The sequence below is a fragment of the Notolabrus celidotus genome, chromosome 21 (genome assembly GCF_009762535.1).
Source record: "Notolabrus celidotus isolate fNotCel1 chromosome 21, fNotCel1.pri, whole genome shotgun sequence".
Lineage (NCBI taxonomy): Eukaryota > Metazoa > Chordata > Actinopteri > Labriformes > Labridae > Notolabrus > Notolabrus celidotus.
In genome coordinates, this window is record NC_048292.1 from 22591397 (window position 1) to 22611114 (window position 19718).

The window sequence follows — 19718 nt, forward strand, 5'->3', positions numbered from 1 at the left end:
AAAGTGTAAATATTAATGCATTATGACAAAAAGCATGTGCTATATGATTGGGACACACCTGTACAAAAGCAATACAAAAATCCAAGATTTTAACTAATTTACTGCTTCATTCGTGAAACTTTAAACCACAAACACATCATCACTTACTTTAAGCTTCAGGCTGATAACATGATGGCATAAAGACATCAGTTTGAATAGATTTCAACATAAACATTTTAGGCATTTGTTTTTAAAATCTGTCGAGAAACCACTCCTTTGACATCTGCTCTTAAACAGCATGAAAGGAGCAACACTGCCCCCTGCTGTTTCCAGGAGGACTCTACAGCTACTTTTGAAAAATAACCTTCTGCTGGTTTCATCAGGCGGCTGGTGCTTCAGGAATCTGTGTTATCTTCTGTTTGTAAGTTTTTCAAACTTCATGCAGCACAGTTTGAATCGTTTTGGATCTATCTGAAGTTTTAATTTTTATTTCATTTTGAATTTCAATTTCAGTTTAGCTTTAATTCATTTTTTATTGCTGTTTTATTTATTTATTATTATTTCTTGAGACAAACCCTCTCCACTTTATGTCAGGGTCTTGCTCACCCTGTCAGGGTTCTAAATTGCATGTTCACTATACCTTATCCCTCAATTAAAACTGAAAATGCAGAAGCGTCATGAAAGTCAAATTTATGCCGGAACTATGATACTGGGTTGAATTTGACAAGATCAGTGGTAATGTTGAGGCAGAATGGTGTATCATTAAACCATCAAAACTACATCACTTGAGTCCTGTTGAGCAGGACTCATGCTTCAAATGCAACACTACTTGTCTGTCCCCTGTTCCACAGAGTAGAACAGAACACAGAGACTCCAGCCTCAAACTTTCTCCTCAGGTTTCACAAATCACTCTCCCACAATGGACCGGGATCCGCAACCTGACTGCAAGACTACATGCCTGCTTTCAATGTCCCAACTCAAGGGATATAGCCCTTTTGCTGCCACCTGCTGGTTGAGGGTGTGTGATACATTGGTAGCTCCTATCTTTTGTATACTAAAGTGGAGTGAATGCACATGTGGAACTTCTACCAAGAGTCAATGAAGGTCTGAGGGCTCAGAAATATGACAGATCAGTAACTTTACCTCATTCTATTTACAAAACCTTTATATATGTCAAATCTTTAACATCTAATCCAGTAATGGTCTGCCATCCTCCCTGCGAGCGGCCACCCATCGACCAGCCACCGCTGCTGGACATGGGCCTACATTTACAGACAAGTTCAACTCTGACCTTCATACTTTTCATGCAGTTGTGTGTATTCTGGATCTTTGTGGGCAGAAACTGCTTCAATTACATTTTTAATCTGATGTTATCTTGAGAGATAGGCTATGTAAAGGGACTGAATGCCATTCCCGCATCGCTGTACTTCACTGTACGTTTGATAAAGTTTGCTCTTACTTTCTGTAGTGAAGTGAAAGTATCAGACTATCAGTACCTGTGCTGCTGAAATCACGTGTATCATCGTCAAATTAGAAATACACAGGAGGCAGCATCAGTTTCTCAGATACTGAAATCAACGCCCCCCCCGGGGGATCAATAAAGTAATATCTTATCTTATCCTATTTTAAACCAGGAAATTCATGTAATCACTCAGAGTTATATGACAAAAGTGACAGAAAAGAACAGATTGAGTTGAAAGGGCAGTGAGGTCAAACATGCTCATGACACTGAAGTATCTAAAGAAAAGAAAGTCAATGTTGACTTTTAGTCATTCTGGATTTCTATAAGGACCACAGAAAAGACCATCTGTCAGCCTGTCCCTGCCCTCCAAACACTACCTACCATACCAACTGTCCTTTTATCTATGTGAAGGTTGCAGCAGCATTGGTAATGACCCAAACGCAAACACAGAAGACAGAGCTTCAGTAAAATGAGGATGTATATTAACCAAGAAGGAAGGTCTGATAACAGGGTTTATGTGACCCAGACCCTGTCACACCTTCACTTATCTGCCAAACCCTGGCTGATGATGATTTACATCTGCATGCTTGATTTGAATGTTTAAAGATTGTAGTCCAAAGTCGCAACTGAAGGAACAAACAAAGCAAAATGTTCAACATTTACACAAAGATTTTTTAACTGATCTTTTAACTATTCTAAATGGTTGTAAATGTGTTTCTCTTTTTGCACTTTTATACAAACTCTGTTTAAAATTGCTCTTTAACTAATTTGACTTTGACCTTCATAGTCTTCTCTTTGAATTAGACTAAACAAATAGAGCCCTATCTTACAGGCACAAAGGTCACAAACAGACAGTTATCGATGGAACAGAGGGCTTTTAACAAAATGGGGAAAGAGAGAGGGCGAGAAAGATAGAGAGGGTATAAAGGGAAGGGAGAGAAAGAAAGAAATGGAGGGAGAAAGAGAGAGAGGGGAACAAAGGGGGATAGAGAAAGGGAAATAGAGTTAGGAAGACAAGGGTGGAGAAAGTGAGGAAATTAGGAGAGGGGAAGAGGGGGAGAGAGGGAGGGGCGAGAAAGAGGGAGAAAGAAAGGGAATGGGAGAAAGAAAGAGGGCAAGAAAGACAGAGAGGGTAAGGGAAGGGGAGAGGGGAGAGAAAGAGAGAAATAAATGGAGGGAGAAAGAAAAAGGGAAATAAAGAGAGAGAGAGGGAGAGAATTAAATATAAATATTAATTGTTGTTGATTTATTTGTGATTGTATGTATCGTTTGATGTGATTAGAGACAGTCCTAAAGCCAACGACCAGTCCATCCCACCCAGCCCCTCCAACGCCCCCAAAGCTCCTGCAACAACTAAGAGAGAGCCTATTGCTCCTGGAGTTGGACTTTACTGAGTTCAAGGAGCTCACTCTGGCCAGACAAAATGAGTCTGATACCAACCAACAGCTAAGATATGAACTCCAACTGCTAAAACAGGATAGCCACGAGGCCATCGTGGAGATGAAAAGTAAAAACGAAAACACCACTACAGAGTTGAGGGAGACCCAGAGGAGACTCAGACAGCTGACAGATGCCGTACGTGAGCTGGAGGAGGAGAACACCTCGCTACGAGCTCAGGCCCTGAAAACGAAGGAGGATGAACCAACAGGGACTTGTACTTCAACAGAGAGCTACAAGAGATGAGAGAGCAACTGCAGAAGAAAAACCGTCATGTATCTTTGCCCAACTATACACATGCAGATGCACCAAAACCTGCCCTCTCCCCTGATGCCCAAGCAGCAAATCCCCCCGACACGGGCAGCTCTCCCTCTCCACAACTCTTACCCACCTCTCCGATGCTCACTCCAAGAGACTCCCCCACTGGACAAAACTCCCCCCATGTTGCAGACTCCCTTCCTGCAACCCAAAAGCTACATAACACTGAGCGAAGCCCTGACAGACCAACCAAGTCAGAAGCCGAGGTGGTCCTACTCATGGACTCAAATGGGAAATACTTGGACACCAAACGTCTCTTTCCTGGTCTCAGTACATCAACCAAACGCTGCCGAAACACAGGCCAGGCCATGGAGCTGCTAAGCCAGGACACATTAGGGAACCCCCAATACATCGTGGTGCATACAGGCACCAATGACCTTCACAGTCTACACCAGAGCACTGCTGAGGCTATGACTAAGGTAGCTGAGAGGGCCTCCAGAGAGTTCCCGGACAGCAGGGTGATTGCTTCCACTCTTCTCCCCAGAACGGACACCCCTCCACATGTCATCCACGAGATCAACATGGAGATCTCAAGGAACTGTGCATCCTTCCCAAACATCCACCTGGCCCACCACACCAACATCGGAACATGGGACCTCTATGATGGGATACACCTGAACAAGGCTGGGGTGAGAACATTCGCTAAAACATTGAAGGATGTTACCCTTGATCGCAACCCCAACAGCCTCGCCCACACAGCTTCTGCTCCAAAGGACTACAGACCACCGAGATACCAACAGAGATACCAACAGGAGAGTCGGAGGACCTCTGCCTCCCACCCCCCTGCAGCACCACGCCCCCCTGCAGTACCTCGCCACCATCCCACACCCCACCCCCCTGCACCATCCAGATACAGAGGACCTCTACACCATCGCCGACAGACCACATGCGTCTGTGATGAACAATCCTGCTCCTCTGCTATCAACTGCACCAATGACTGAACTGCGGGTGATCAAAGAGATGCTTCACACTCTGTGCAACAGACTACTGCAAACATGAGGTATAGAGATGCTATAAGTGAGCTTATTTTTAAAGTATTAACTGCAAAGTAGTTGGTCCAGATTAGACTTTTCATCTGTTTCGTTTTGTTCATTATTTGTTCATTATTATTATTTTTCTCACAAATGAAATCCTTTAAAATAAGCTTTTGGAATATTAAGGGTTTATACTCCAACACTTTTGGTCTTAAAGCTAGGGTTGGTAGTCTCGGAAAACCAGCATGAATTTGAATGTAGCTTTTCCTCAGGACTCCGTCTAACCCCTCCCCTCCTCCTTCGGAGCTCCTCCAAAACATAGACTGTAAAAAAATATGGACGTAGTATCCGTGACGTCACCCATCTGTTTCTGAAGAGCTGTTTTGAGACCAATCGGCTGCGGCAGCCATATTGCTTCTGTCGAGCCAGTGTGACATAAAGAGGTGGGCTTTGAGCCTCCTAGCCAACAGCTGCAGTGTTCCCACAGGCAGCTGTGCCTCTCATTGGAAGACTGGTAATCTCAATATCTTCGAAATTGCCAAATTAGAAAAAAATTCACCCCCCTCACAGTGAGAGGACATCGAGAAATGAGCTATTCAGACTACACTCATCTTTTGTACCAGGCTGTAAACATGTTTATTAATGCTGCAAAGATCGTCTTTTCCCCATTCATGTGTATGTGACTTCCGGTACTTCCGGAGCCAGCCTCAAGCGGATCCTCGATGAACTGCAGCTTTTAACACTTCCGCATTGACTCATATTTTTAGACCGGAGGTTGCCGCTTGCTCCAAAACGACGCCCCCCCGCTCACATGCACGAGCGCCGCTGATTCTCCACCATATGATCGTGACTGATTCAAAACCGGTCCTCACCAAAACATTATCATAGTGAAAGTTAAAAACACAAACAAACATGAATGGTTCAGCAGCTCCGGGCCTCACACTCTTAGACACAGAAGTTAGATACCTGCTTTATGCAGATGACCTTATTCTGTTGTCTCCAACCAGAGATGGTCTCCAACATAACCTGACCATCCTGGAACAATACTGCCAGAACTGGGCATTGGAGGTCAATTTTAAGAAGACACAAATAATGATCTTTCAAAAAAGCCCAGATGTCTTGAAAATAAATATATTTTTACTCTGAATAACACTCAAATTAAACACACAAAGAATTATACTTACCTTGGTCTGAACATATCTGCATCAGGAAATTTTAACATGGCAATAAATGCACTTAAAGAAAAAGCACAAAGGGCAATCTATGCATTAAAAACCAAATTATTCAAGATTAACATTCCAATTAGGATCTGGACAAAAATATTTGATAGTGTAATTGTACCTATAGCTCTGTATGGAAGTGAGATCTGGGGCCCCCTCAGTAGACTGGAGCATGGCTCATGGGACAAACACCCAATAGAAGCTCTCCATACTGAATTCTGTAGAAGAATCCTAAATGTTCAAAGAAAAACTCCAAATAACGCCTGCCGAGCAGAACTGGGACGTTTCCCATTACTGTTAAACATTCAGAAACGGGCAATCAAATTTTGGACCCATCTAAATTTAAGCCCAAAAGACTCACTTCAATATAAAGCACTAAAAACCCAAGAGCTGAACCCTGAAAACTGTCCCCTTAGTCAGCTGGTGAGGAAGCTAATCAGCCAGACTCCAATCAGCACTGATCCAAAACACAACCAAATTAAACTCATCATGAAGCACTCCAAAGATCTGTATTTAGATCACTGGAGAAACCAAACAAAGACCCAAAGTAGAATGAATTGTTATTTGACCCTAAACCGTGATTATAAATTATCTGAATATCTGTACAGTGTCAGATCACAAAACAAAGATGTATCCTGACCAAATACAGGCTGAGTGACCACCAGCTGGCTATAGAGACAGGGAGATATAGGCAGACATGGCTGCCCAGAGAGGAGCGTCTATGTGCTCACTGCTCTACAGGGGACATAGAGACAGAGATGCACTTCCTCCTCCACTGCAGCAAGTTCTCTTTTCTAAGAGATGCCCACTACAGGAAAATTACTAAAATGGTACCAAACTTCCCAACATTAACCCCAGAAGAGAAACTGTCAGTTCTCCTGGGGAAAGGGTCAGCAGCTCCTCTGGCTGCTAAATATGTGTCTGCCTGTCACAGCCTGAGGGACACACCATCCCATGGTGTTTGATTTTGGGTGGAGGTTTTGTGAGCGCGCCGCATAGGGTGAGGACATTGAGATATGCTGTATGGGTGACACCATTGTTCATTAATGCATATAAAATATGTAATATATGGTTGATATGTATGTGATGAATATAATATGTAATGAATATGTTGTGTGATTAATGTATATATGGTGAGTGTAGTGTTGTGAATATATATAATGTACTGTATGAATTTATGTGCTTTGGCAATAATATCTCGTTGTTCATGCCAATAAAGCAAATTTGAATTGAATTGAGAGAGAGAGGGGAAATAAAGATAATGAGGGAAAACAACAAATGGGAGAAAGACAGAGGTAATTAACGGAATGGAGAGAAATAATGGGGATGGGAGAAAGAGAGAGGGGGGAAGCAGGGGAGAAAGAGAAAGGGAAATCAGAGTTAGGAAGAGAGAGAGAGGGAGTAAGTGAGGAAATAAATAGAGAGGAATTGGGGGAGAGAGGCAAGGCAAGGCAGCTTTATTTGTATAGCGCATTTCATACACGAGGGCAACTCAATGTGCTTTACATTAAAACATTAAAAGCATTGGAGACATTCAGACAGGCATAAAAGAACGCAATTAAAATGACAAATATGATAAAACAGAAAAGAAAAGGAAAATTAGAAATATATTAAAAATTACATTAAAATTTTAATTTAAAGTGGGTTAAAATTAGCTAAGATAGGAAGGCAGTGGTAAATAAAAAAGTCTTAGTCTTTGATTTAAAAGAGGTGAGAGTTGGAGCAGACCTACAGCTTTCAGGGAGTGTGTTCCAGATATGTGGTGCATAATGACTAAACGCTGCTTCACCATGTTTCGTTCTGACTCTTGGGACTGAAAGCAGACCAGTACCTGATGACCTCAGAGGTCGAGGTGGTTCATAAAGTAGTAGCAGATCAGCAATGTATTTTGGGCCTAAACTATTCAGTGCTTTATAAACCATCAGCAGGATTTTAAAGTCTATTCTCTGACAGACAGGAAGCCAGTGTAGGGATCTAAGAACTGGAGTGATGTGGTCTACTTTTTTGGTCCTTGTTAGGACTCGAGCAGCAGCATTCTGTATGAGCTGCAGCCGTCTGATGGACTTTTTAGGGAGTCCTGTAAAGACCCCGTTACAGTAGTCTAGTCTGCTAAAGATAAATGCATGGACGAGTTTTTCTGCATCCTGCTGTACTTTTGTACAGAAATAGGATTATTTTCTACTTAGCTCGGTGTATGAAACAACACAAATTACTAAGTTAACAGAACAGGATAAATGTATGAAACTAAACAAGTTACTCACTTTATACAAAGGACGCACACCAAAAGGCACAAGATGATGACAACTAAACTTCTGACTCTAGGGAACACACAACTAGCGATCGTCTCACGTCTCCAGTCTCCCGTCTGCAGGGGGCGGGTCTTAAACACTGCAGGAAACCACTGGTCTACTACTTTGATTGACAGATATCTAACCAATCACGTTTTGGAATTACTGAATATGAAGCAACGAATAACAGATAGAACTCTGATGCTTATGCAGTTTTGTACAGCCGCCCCACAAACTGAGGATTAATTTGTCAAACAGCGTGCAGTAAACACAGTGTACACTAAGGCTTGGAAACTGTATCCTCTGGGATTTGAGGTAGCACAATAAGTCTGGCAACAGGTCTGGTATATGTTCTGTCCTTTCACATCTGCAACTCTTATCCGTCCATCACTGCCAGGCTACAGTTTAGTGACCTGTCCCACGGGCCACAGTTCCCGGGTTAATTGAGGGTCCACTATCATCACTGTGCTGCCTGCGATGAGATCGGGAGTATCTCTTCACCATTTCTGTCTGGCTTGCAGGGATGGGAGGTAGTCCTTTGTGAAGCGAGTCCAGAACTGATCAGCGATGACTTGACTCTGGCGCCATCTTTTCCTGCTCAGTAACTCTGTGTCAGCATAGACCATCTGTGGAAGCAAAGGATCAGGCCGCCCCATTAGGAGAAGGTTTGGAGTGATCGGATCCGGGTCTGCAATGTCAGACGAGGTGTATCCAAGAGGTTTGGAATTGAGAATGGCCTCTATCTCAATCAGAACAGTCCTAAGCACCTCTTCACTCACGGACTGTGCACCGAGTGTGACATGCAGGGCGTTTTTTAGGGTACGTATTTCTGGCTCCCAAGTTCCTCCAAAATGTGGTGCACTGGGTGGATTAAACTGGAAACGGATTTGCTGTTTTGCAAGATTTGCCTGAAGATCTGGAGCAAGCTTTGAGAAGGCCTCTCGTAGTTCTCTCTCTCCACCTCGGAAGTTTGTCCCCTGATCACTTATGAGCTCAAATGGCTTTCCGTGTCTTGAAATGAAGCGCCTCAATGCCATTAGGAAGGAGTCAGAATCTAAGCTGTGAAGGAGATCCACATACACAGCCCTCGTTGTAAGGCATTTAAATATGATGCCCCATCTTTTTTCAACTCTGCGACCGAGTTTTATCAAATAGGGCCCAAAACAATCTACTCCTGTGGAATAGAAGGCTGGCTTCAGGAGGCGAAGGCGAGCAGGAGGCAGATCTGCCATCTTAGGTTCCATAGCTTTTAGCGCGCCATTGTTTGCATCCCCGGCAGCTATGTTGGTAGTGACGGATTGCCTGTCTCCCCCGCAACACCCAGTATCTCCTTCTGATTTCGGAAAAGACCCTCTCTGGTCTTGTTACCAAGCATTATTTATGGTGTAATAGTGCCCTCTGCTGGCAAGCATAAATCACTGTCATTACACACAATAATTGGATATATATTAATAACAAACGCACCTCTTCAAATAACCACTTGGACAATGAGCAGCTCACACAGCCTGTAGTGGCTTGCTTTTGCCAAACGAAACAAACACCTATAAGCCACTGAGGGGCTGCTTTACCGGGACTCAGTTGACGCGTCCTCCTCGTCAGGATGAATGAATGAAGTCCGCTAGTGCATTGACATCAACGGGTTTATTAGACACACAATATACGCACAGCCGATCAATCCACACTTGCACCTAATCGAACTTGCAGAATTACAGGCTTACGTCTATTGTAGACAATACGATGACAATGATGGAACAAGACGGAACGAGACGTTCGAGACGATCGAGACTTCTTCCCTATATGCTTTCTAACACCTGGTTTGACACGCCCGCCACCTAGTGTCCACACAAGTGCATCAAACACACAAACAGTCCACACATAATATTGACACACATATGGCTCTAACACAGGCTATACAAATTGTAAACTGAAATCTTATTACCAACTTATCTATCATAGCATCTGTTGTAGCTATCTATCCTACTGCACCAGCAGCAACATGAAAACGCAGCCATGAGACACGTGCCTCACCATCGCTACACATCTACCACGGGTGATGCAGGAAGGCAATCCGACCAAATCGGACAATACAATCATAATCCTTGCAGTAATACTATAACGTAAAGAACATATGCAACAACTTTTGTACAGAAATAGGATTATTTTCTACGTAGCTTGGTGTATGAAACAACACAAATTACTAAGTTAACAGAACAGGATAAATGTATGAAACTAAACAAGTTACTCACTTTATACAAAGGACGCACACCAAAAGGCACAAGATGATGACAACTAAACTTCTGACTCTAGGGAACACACAACTAGCGATCGTCTCACGTCTCCAATCTCCCGCCTGCAGGGGGCGGGTCTTAAACACTGCAGGAAACCACTGGTCTACTACTTTGATTGACAGATATCTAACCAATCACGTTTTGGAATTACTGAATATGAAGCAACGAATAACAGATAGAACTCTGATGCTTATGCAGTTTTGTACACATATCCTAGAAGAAAACAGACTCTGAGCGATTTGAATGAAGTGGAAACAGAGTCCCATTTTATTTTGTAGGCTACTGTACAAATTATGATGACCTCAGAGAAATATTGTTTCAAGAAATTGCCCGTAAAAAGCCTGAAATATTGTGGTTATTTAATTTTGACGTGTTAAAACTTGCTAATTTTATATCAAAAGCCTGGAAGAGAAGACAAGGTAGTCTTTTTAAGAAGTGTGCATTCTTATCTTTTATTCTGCTATAATTTTCTCCCTCAGTTTCCTTACGAGAAATGATCGTGCTGTGCGCTCTGACCCTGGACTGGACGAATGTATGGTGTCTTGTAGATGCGGGCTGCGCATATGATTGTATGCATGACACAATAATAAAATTAAAACTTCAAACTTCAAACAATCAATCTTACGGAAGAGGATTAGGGCCACTGGAAAAAAAAAAAAAAAGAGTCAAAAATTATTTTTTTTTATTATTATTCTGAGAAAAAAGTCTTTAATCTCAGAAAAAAGACTTTAAAGTCAGAATTCTGACTTTTTTCTCAGAATAATAATAATAAAAAAAATCTTTTGACCCTTTTTTTTTTTTTCAGTGGCCCTAATCCTCTTCCGTACAATCTACTGATTTAAACTATGACACAATAAATTCTAAATATTTCAGAGGATGATGGGAAAAAGAGATCACATAATCTTAAAAAGATGTCTTGAAAGATGAAACTTTAGATTTCACCATGAGGTCAGACGGGAAGTAGGAGTGTGGCGCTTGGGGGGCACGCATCTCCTAGCGTGACGCGCAGGGGCAGCTGATCCCACTGACTTCACCACACTTAAAGCACTGCACCTGCCGATGCGCAGATCATCTCACCACGACTGCTCCTGGGATCACAGCTCGTCTGTTCGGAGGTGAGTCTGCTTTTTGGGTCATTATTACAGGAAGGTCGCACATTTACCAGAATAAATGAGATTTAAATAATATTAAATAAGCTGTGCTTTTATGAGAGAGGAAGACTTAATGTGAGGTTGTGATTGCACAAGCTATTCAGAATCCCCACTCGTATGACAGTGAAGTGCTGATGTGTGAGTATGTGAGTAAAATTGAGTATTTGAATTATTCTTGTTCTTGATTTTTGCGCATGCAGGCTCCTCTGATCTCCTCCTTCCTCATAACTTCATAATGACAATACTTGAAATATATCATTTTTCATCAATAACACTTCGTCATATGGAGGGAATAGGCTAAATATTAAATGGGTGTGTGCCAAAGTTAATGTAAGGACTCTGCTAAATAAAGTGGATACATTATTCAGGGTGCTGATGCGACTCAGTGAACCTGATAAAACAAAAAATAACTACACGCGATTTTACTGGCAACAACTTCAAGATGAATAAATCTTTACTGTCAGTCATCCATGTCATGGTAATAATAATGATAAAAATAATAATACATTTTATTTATAAAGCGCTTTCCTAAAAACTCAAAGACGCTGCACAAAGGATAAAACATCATATAAAACAATTACCTTCCCTGGTACCATTTTAGTCGAAAATGCATGAAAAAGTGCCCTCTGGATACCCCACCAATGTATACATGTTTAAAAAGTGCCCTCTGGATACCCCACCAATGCATAAATATTAAAAAAGTGCAGATGTGTAGATGCAGAAGGAATCTTTGTGACACTGGCTTGCTTGCAAAGTAATACGTTTATTACAAGAAAACAATACCAGTATCGAACAAGCACCGCGGAATGCCTGGGAGAACAGCTCTGCAAATCTGCTGACTCCCAGAATGCTGTTGACCAGCACCTTTTATAGGTATGCGAACCAATGACATAGCCTACTACCAAGCCCAAACTTATCTCAACCTCTAGTTATTTATTATACTCTCCTGATACTTCAGGAGAGATCATCAGATATCAGATACTTCATATCCCCCCTTCGAGACAACACTGTCTCGAAAAAAACAAGTAAAAAAACCTGAAAAACCTGTCAGGCAGTGATCAGTTTTTTTCACCTCCGTCAAACAATTAAAGGCTGATTTATACTTCTGCGTCGAATCGACGGCGTAACCTACGCCGTAGGTCCGCGTAGCTCCCGTACCTACGCAGAGGCCTACGCATGTAGCTGACGTGCACCTCCTCCAAAATGTAACTACGCGTAGAGCCGACGCGGACCGCAAGCTCTGTGATTGGTCCGCTCGACGGCTTTGTCTTTCCCGCATTCACAGCACTTCCGGGGTCCCGGACATCGGCCACACATCGGCCGTGTATTTCATCTCCTCCTCTCTATTCTTCATGTAATCATGTCTGTATGATAAACAGCAACATGTATCAGCTGTAGATTAACATAACACGCTCTGAATCGATGTGGAAAAGTAAACAGAGATCGTAGCGGGACCGGAAGCAGGCGACCGGCTATCAGAGAGACCGCACTGCCCTCAGGCGTTTCGGCGGAGAATTGCTGCGCGACACAGACACACCGACGCAGAAGTATGAGGGGCTCATGTCCGCGTCAGCCCCTGCTGCGTAGGGCGACGCAGAAGTATAAATCAGCCTTAAGACAGGAAAAACCACTCAGCGGTCCCTCTGCCCAAGGCGACCACCTATAGAACTTTAAACCAATTTAAAAGTACGACAAGCAAATACATTTGGGAATCTCAGAAATAAAAATGAAAGTGTCCAAAGTCAGGCTGGTCATCCCATCTGACCTTTCGTTGGACCTAGCCCTGCCTAACACCACTGGCCCTAGGCATCGAGAACAAAGGAAAACACCTAAGATCCCAATATATTTACATCATATCAGAAAACATCATTATCAAAGTAAATAAAAAAATAGAAAATCCCCATATTTTTCATTATCCATATCCCCCGTAATAAACACTCAAATGTAATTCATGTAGCTATAGAAAACTAAACCAAAACATTATAGCTTACTAAGATTGATATCAAAAACATTCTACTAGCATTTGCCATGCATTAATGTATAATACGGAAATAGCAATATCACAGATTACAACCTAACAAATCAAAATTCAAAACCGTAAAATTGAATAAGAAAACATACAAATACATCAAACTTTTGTTCTTCAGCAGCATAAGCTGTCATTGTAATGTACTCCCAACATTATTCCAAATCAGAAGGTGTAATGGTAAAATCGGTTTCTTTGTGGTCAACTGCCCGAGACGCCCCATCTTTTGACCCCTCATCAAGACACTAGGTCCCATTGTGTTTTAAATTGTGACGTCTAGACCCTGAAGCCTCCTTGATGAATAAACAATCCCATCCTGGTGCAGATACCTACAACAGACAAAGGGTGTGAAAGGGTGTGAAACACACCTTAGGGACCCCGCCCTGATGTAGATACCTGCAACAGACAAAGGGTGTGAAACACACCTTTCCCCATGTTCGAGGTCTTTCTTCATTCCAACCGCTCGGGTGTTGACTGACCTTTTCCTTGCAAAGAAAATAAAACCTTGTCGGCCGGCAGAAGTCTCTATTTCATTATTCACCAGTAACGGGAAGTAACGGCAAAAACTTCCACAACAAAGGTCAGACACGATGTCTTCGTTCAGGATTCTCTGTCCATTGTCACTGTTGTTCAGAGTCCACTGTCCATTTTTGGGTATTTGAGTTCATGTAAGCTGTAGGACCTCTGGACAAGCAGGCCCTCTCGACTCAATCTCCCAACTGTTGTCCTGGGAAGAAAAATCACCAACCAATATCTTGCAAAAACAACAAACATCAAATGTTGTATTTTATATTGGAATAAAGTAACTTCATACTCATTTTTTCACATTATTTCAATTTATCGTACGTCAAAAAGTCAAAAGATAACATCAAAATCAAATATGAAGACTATAAGGAAGTTAAATATTTAAAATGGATATTGTTCAAGCATCACTCCTTCTACCATCACTTCCTCCTCGTCTTTGCTTTGGTCATTCTTATGTAGTAGTGTCATCTGGATATTATCTCCTGGCATTACCACACCTGTTGGCAGATCTTAACAAGGTGGTTTTTTATCACACTTCATTTTTCAGAATTATCTTTGGCATTGCGAATGGTACATGGCTCCTAAATGCTACTTAATTCCCAAATTTCATTTTATCTTAATTTAATTCCTAGTTTTTAGAATCACTGATGATTGTTTTATCCACAAGCTCTTTTCCGTTATCTGAGGATAAGTGATCTGGAAATCCCCATTTATTTATGATTTCACGACACAAAAACTTGGCAAGAGACTGAGCATCCTAACGCTCCGTTGGACAAGCTTCAGATTATCGCCAAAATCTATACTATATGAATATCATGTACTTTTTGCCTCCAACTGGTTTTATCACATCAACAAAATTCCACATGGGACCTGTCAGAGTTTGAATATATTCAGCAGGAACCATTACATCCCTCCTAACATTGTTTTTTATTAGATAGATAGTGCACCTGCCTATGACATAATCAATTTGTTCAAGCAAATATGTTGCCCAAAAACCGTACTCCTCTGTGATCTTTCTCTTAACTTCCCCCCTTGCAACATGGGCTAACCATGTGCCTCCTAAATCATCAGACTTAGCAGGTCTGAGGGTGCTACCAGCAGTCCTTCATGATTTTGTCACAGACCAGTAAAATCTTGAGTGCTTCTTGCATTGAGATCACACCTCTGAGAGTAATTTTATCTTCCTGGTTCACTTCATGAGTGACCAGAAGAATCTTGTTTAATTCATCTGCTCCTGTAGCTGCTTTTGCAGCCTCCGCAACCGCTCTGTTACCTTGTGTAACTCTTGACATATCCACTCTGTGTGCTGCACACTTAGCTATTGCTATTTCTTTAGGCTTCTTCATTGCATGCAACAATTTCATTATCTGGGCGTGATGTTGTATAGGAGAACCATCCGTTTTCCTAAACCCTCGATCTTTGCACACTGATTCCAAACAAGTGACAAACATTATGTGCATACGCAGAATCTGTATATATTGTCACTTTTTCCACCTTTTTAACATTATTTACTTAATTGCATTTGATTAAGTTTCCTAAGAGTTTCCTGATCTTGTTTTTGCTGATCATACTCCTTCTTCCTTTGTAGCTCCACTTGATGAGCTATATGATCTGTGTAGACACCTTTTGTCATGCTTCCTAGACCAACCACTTCGGCCAGTTTGCTTCTCACTGGCTGAGGCAGCCCCTTCTGTATCTTATCTCACAAAATTGATTGCTCCATTTGGTGCAAATCTGGATTATTTCCTGTCACATTTCTCCACACTTGATGAGCTCTTGACACATAAGCTCTAGGGTTCTCCTGTGACCCTAACGGCTCAATGAAAATATTATCAGGATGTACATTTGTTGGAAACGTTTCTCTCAGGGCTCTCCACATTCGTCCTCTGCTTGCAGCAAACAGTTCTGGATCATTCACTGCAGTCATCACATATCGGTTAAGTCCTGCCTTCTGTAAGATCTCTTCCATAGCTGGAACCCCTAAAAGGTTAGCTACGTAAGAGTCTCTTGATATCTCCCATGGCCAACTGCAATCCTATCATCATCTCTTCCAGCTTTGAAATCCAAGGATGTGCTCCATCCTGAAGAGTAGATAACTTTTCAAGAATATCTGATATATCCGTGTTCTGCAAAGGTTAATACTCCAAATTCTGTCCTCGAACAATCACTGGACACATCTTATTGGGTAACTTTCCTCTCTTTCTTGAGCATAATGCATATCTTGAAGTTTCTGGCTTTTCTGAGCTTTTCTCTGCCTTGGCTAACACCCGTCTCACTGCTCAGTCATATCCTCCAAAAGCCTCATCCTGATCTTTGATGTGATTATTACTCTCCTGTCTTATCACTGGGAGCTGAGGATAAACATCAGTAAACTTTACGTCCTTCTTGTAAAGTGGGGGCCCTTTCTCTGGGGTCGTATGTGAGAAGGGCGCTTTAACTTTAGCCATTAACTTTTCTGTTTCCTTAACACTTTTCTCTGTTTTTTCTGCTTTCCTTTCCCTACTTTCGTTTCTAGCTTTCAACTATTTCTGTCCCTCCTGTTCAGACAACTGCAAAATGCCTAATTCTGTTTGTCTCTTCTCCTTGCGTTTCTGTCCCTTTTTACCTTTCTTTTGTCCTGTCTTGTAAGTAGATACAAGCACATGCATTGTTTCAACTACATCTGGATTACGAGTACCTTCCACTTGCCACGGCTGGTCAATGTCAGGCCAATGTTTACTCCACTTTTTCGATGTCTTTGAAATACTTTTAATAAGAGGATTATTCTGTTGTACCACATCAACTGGGGTTATCACTTTTAGATTTTTAGTGTTCATCTTTGACATGGTGGCAACTCTCTTATACCCCCCTTAGTAAATTAAACTCAATTAATTAAATATTCTAATTGGTCAGTCCATTGCCAAGCTTTGTCTTCTAAATAATTATGATATGTATTGCAGTAACGCAAAACGAAAAAATGATCTTATTTGCAGCAGCAACAGATAAAAGAAAAAACTTCTAGCTTATATGTGCAAACAAGCTAAATATGTATCAGCTATAAATGCGTGTGTGCACAAATGGGTGGACACAGACACATGTTGCAAGAGTTTGTGGATAAAATCGTACTAGCCTGTTCAGTTGAAGTCAGCACGTCATCCGCAAACCTCCTTTTGGTTTAAAACAGTCAATTATCTTCTTGTCTGTCCTTTGGAGAATCCAAATTCAGACACATCCCATCTTTTCCATCTTCCTCAACTCTCATGCATCATAGAACAAGAAAAAACAAAAGTTCAGTAACTTATCATCATCTAAATCTTAATAAACAATGCAATATACAATTTAGTGAAACTTTCACACATAATCTGCCAATACTTAGGACTTTCCTCTATTACAATAGACACAAATCTATTATATCAATCATATTACTCTCATAACAGATTTCTCACTTTTCACTTACATGCATTTCAAATGTATTATATCTAATTATCTATTTAATGGTCTAACACCTTAAAACTCTAAAGAGTTATTTTATTTTGATATGGGCTTTCTGTTACCTCCTCCCCTTCTTATCGTACAAGGGAAGGCACAGCACACACAGGCACAGAGAAAAGAGACCACACCTCAGCAAATTTCTCCTTATCAACTTCACACAAAGAATCAAAACTGACTTTACAGCCAAGATAGACTTCAGCAGTAGATTTTCTCCTCACTTTTTGCTTTTAGATTCTCATTCATGTTTGTTTATACAAAACATCCTTTTCTGATCTCATCACTCCTTAAGGCTGATTTATACTTCTGCGTCGCCCCTACGCAGCAGGGGCTGACGCGGACATGAGCCCCACATACTTGTGCGTCGGTGTGTCCGTGTCGCGCAGCAATTCTCCGCCGAAACGCCTGAGGGCAGTGCGGTCTCTCTGATAGCCGGTCGCCTGCTTCCGGTCCTGCTACGATCTCTGTTTACTTTTCCACATCGATTCAGAGCGTGTTATGTTAATCTACAGCTGATACATGTTGCTGTTTATCATACAGACATGATTACATGAAGAATAGAGAGGAGGAGATGAAATACACGGCCGATGTGTGGCCGATGTCCGGGATCCCGGAAGTGCTGTGAATGCGGGAAAGACAAAGCCGTCGAGCGGACCAATCACAGAGCTTGCGGTCCGCGTCGGCTCTACGCGTAGTTACATTTTGGAGGAGGTGCACGTCAGCTACATGCGTAGGCCTCTGCGTAGGTACGGCAGCTACGCGGACCTACGGCGTAGGCTACGCCGTCGAGTCGACGCAGAAGTATAAATCAGCCTTTAGACTTCAGCAAAAGGCTCATTGCAAATGTACAAACGTCCTCATATATCAAAGGCTCATTTTATTAGATTTAAAAACGTCCTCTTATCCTAGAGGCTCATATAGTTTTACTCAATCTCCTATATCTATATATTTATTTATTAAGACGTCTATGTATCAATAAGTGTTTTATTGACCACTAAAGTTTTATGACCTCCAGCAGACCTGATTTTTGTCTTTATGCAAGGTTCCAGTTTCAGTGATGTTCAAACTGCTTGTTCCTCAAAAGGTTAACAGACTTACGTTCAAAAACAATTCAAATCTTCCTGCAACAATGACTTATTTAGAGACAAAAAATCCCTGGACAATTTGCCAGTATTATGCTGCCACCTGAATTCAAACATATATATATATGCAATTCAATTCAAGCTTTAGCACAACACCTTCAATTAGTCCACTTCTATTAAACTAGTTCTATACCCCTTAGAAAGAAACAAGAAAACCCTTTAAAAAAATAGGAAAGAAGCAGAAAGAGAGAGTGAGAGATTTATAACTCCTCACACACACAGAGACACACACACACAGGTATGCATACACACACATTCTTCACACACAGTCCTCCAGCATGCTTCTCCTACCTCCTCACAAAGCGCTCACACTATACATTCCTATCAAAAAGGAAGGTATCTCTTTAATTTGTCTATCTTTCCCTGGCTTACACTCTTAAAACTTTATTCCTACCATTAAGTCAACTCCCTCTCTTTTTTCTATCTTTCCCTGACTTATTTTCAATCCTACCTTAAGTTGAATTCTTCTCCTTTTCTTTTATCTTCATCAAACATCTTTAAACTTTGGCCAAGCTTCTTCAAAAGCAAATGGTCATCTCACTTATTTCTTGTCACTCTTTTATCTTCTATCTTTTCTTTCCTTTTATCTATATTTTATCTTCTATCTTCATTTTCCTTTTATCTATATTTTATTTGCCAATTTCCCTGGGCCCAGGGCTGTCATTTCCACTTTTTTCACCACAAATTTAACTATATCTTTTAGCCAAACTTTCAGGAAGTCACTAATTTATACATGACTTACCGTTAAGAAGATACGGGCCCTGTTCTTCATTAATCTTGCATGATTATTTAGCTCACTCTCCGTTACTCGTTTCTTGCTATTCTACATATTAATCACTTCAATCTTCTTATTTCAATCTTCTTTTCTCAATCTTCTTATCATTATAACTTCTTTTTATTTATTTCTCTACCCCAAATTTAGACAAAGTATAGCTTCAAACATCAACACATCACAGTATACCCGCGCAAGATAATTTAGTACAGTGTAGCCTACCAGACGAACACACAGTCCCAACGCACGAACCAGTGCCACAATTTTTGTGAGTAAAACACTCGCCCTGACGTCAAATGTGGTAGAGGAATAGATGTGATGAGACTGCAGCGCTCGCTGGAGGAGGCCACAACAGATCCTTGCCGAAAACGCCAACTTGACCGCCCGTGATGTGTAGATGCAGAAGGAATCTTCGTGACACTGGCTTGCTTGCATAGTAATACGTTTATTGCAAGAAAACAATACCAGTATCGAACAAGCACCGCGGAATGCCTGGGAGAACAGCTCTGCAAATCTGCTGACTCCCAGAATGCTGTTGACCAGCACCTTTTATAGGTCTGCGAACCAATGACATAGCCTACTACCAAGCCCAAACTTATCTCAACCTCTAGTTATTTATTATACTCTCCTGGGCTCTGCTAGCCTAAGGGTTACAAAACTTGTCCATG

At 41.5% G+C, this 19718-nt stretch overlaps 1 protein-coding gene across 1 annotated transcript in view; it reads left to right on the forward strand.

Moving 5' to 3' along the window:
• The first annotated feature begins 10921 nt into the window (after nt 1-10921).
• The window catches only part of cmah (cytidine monophospho-N-acetylneuraminic acid hydroxylase), a 40696-nt gene continuing 31899 nt past the window's right edge, over nt 10922-19718 (forward strand). Inside the window, exon 1 of the mRNA XM_034673094.1 lies at nt 10922-11081. The gene's annotated coding sequence lies outside the window, so the exon portion shown is untranslated. The remainder of the gene's footprint in view (nt 11082-19718) is intronic.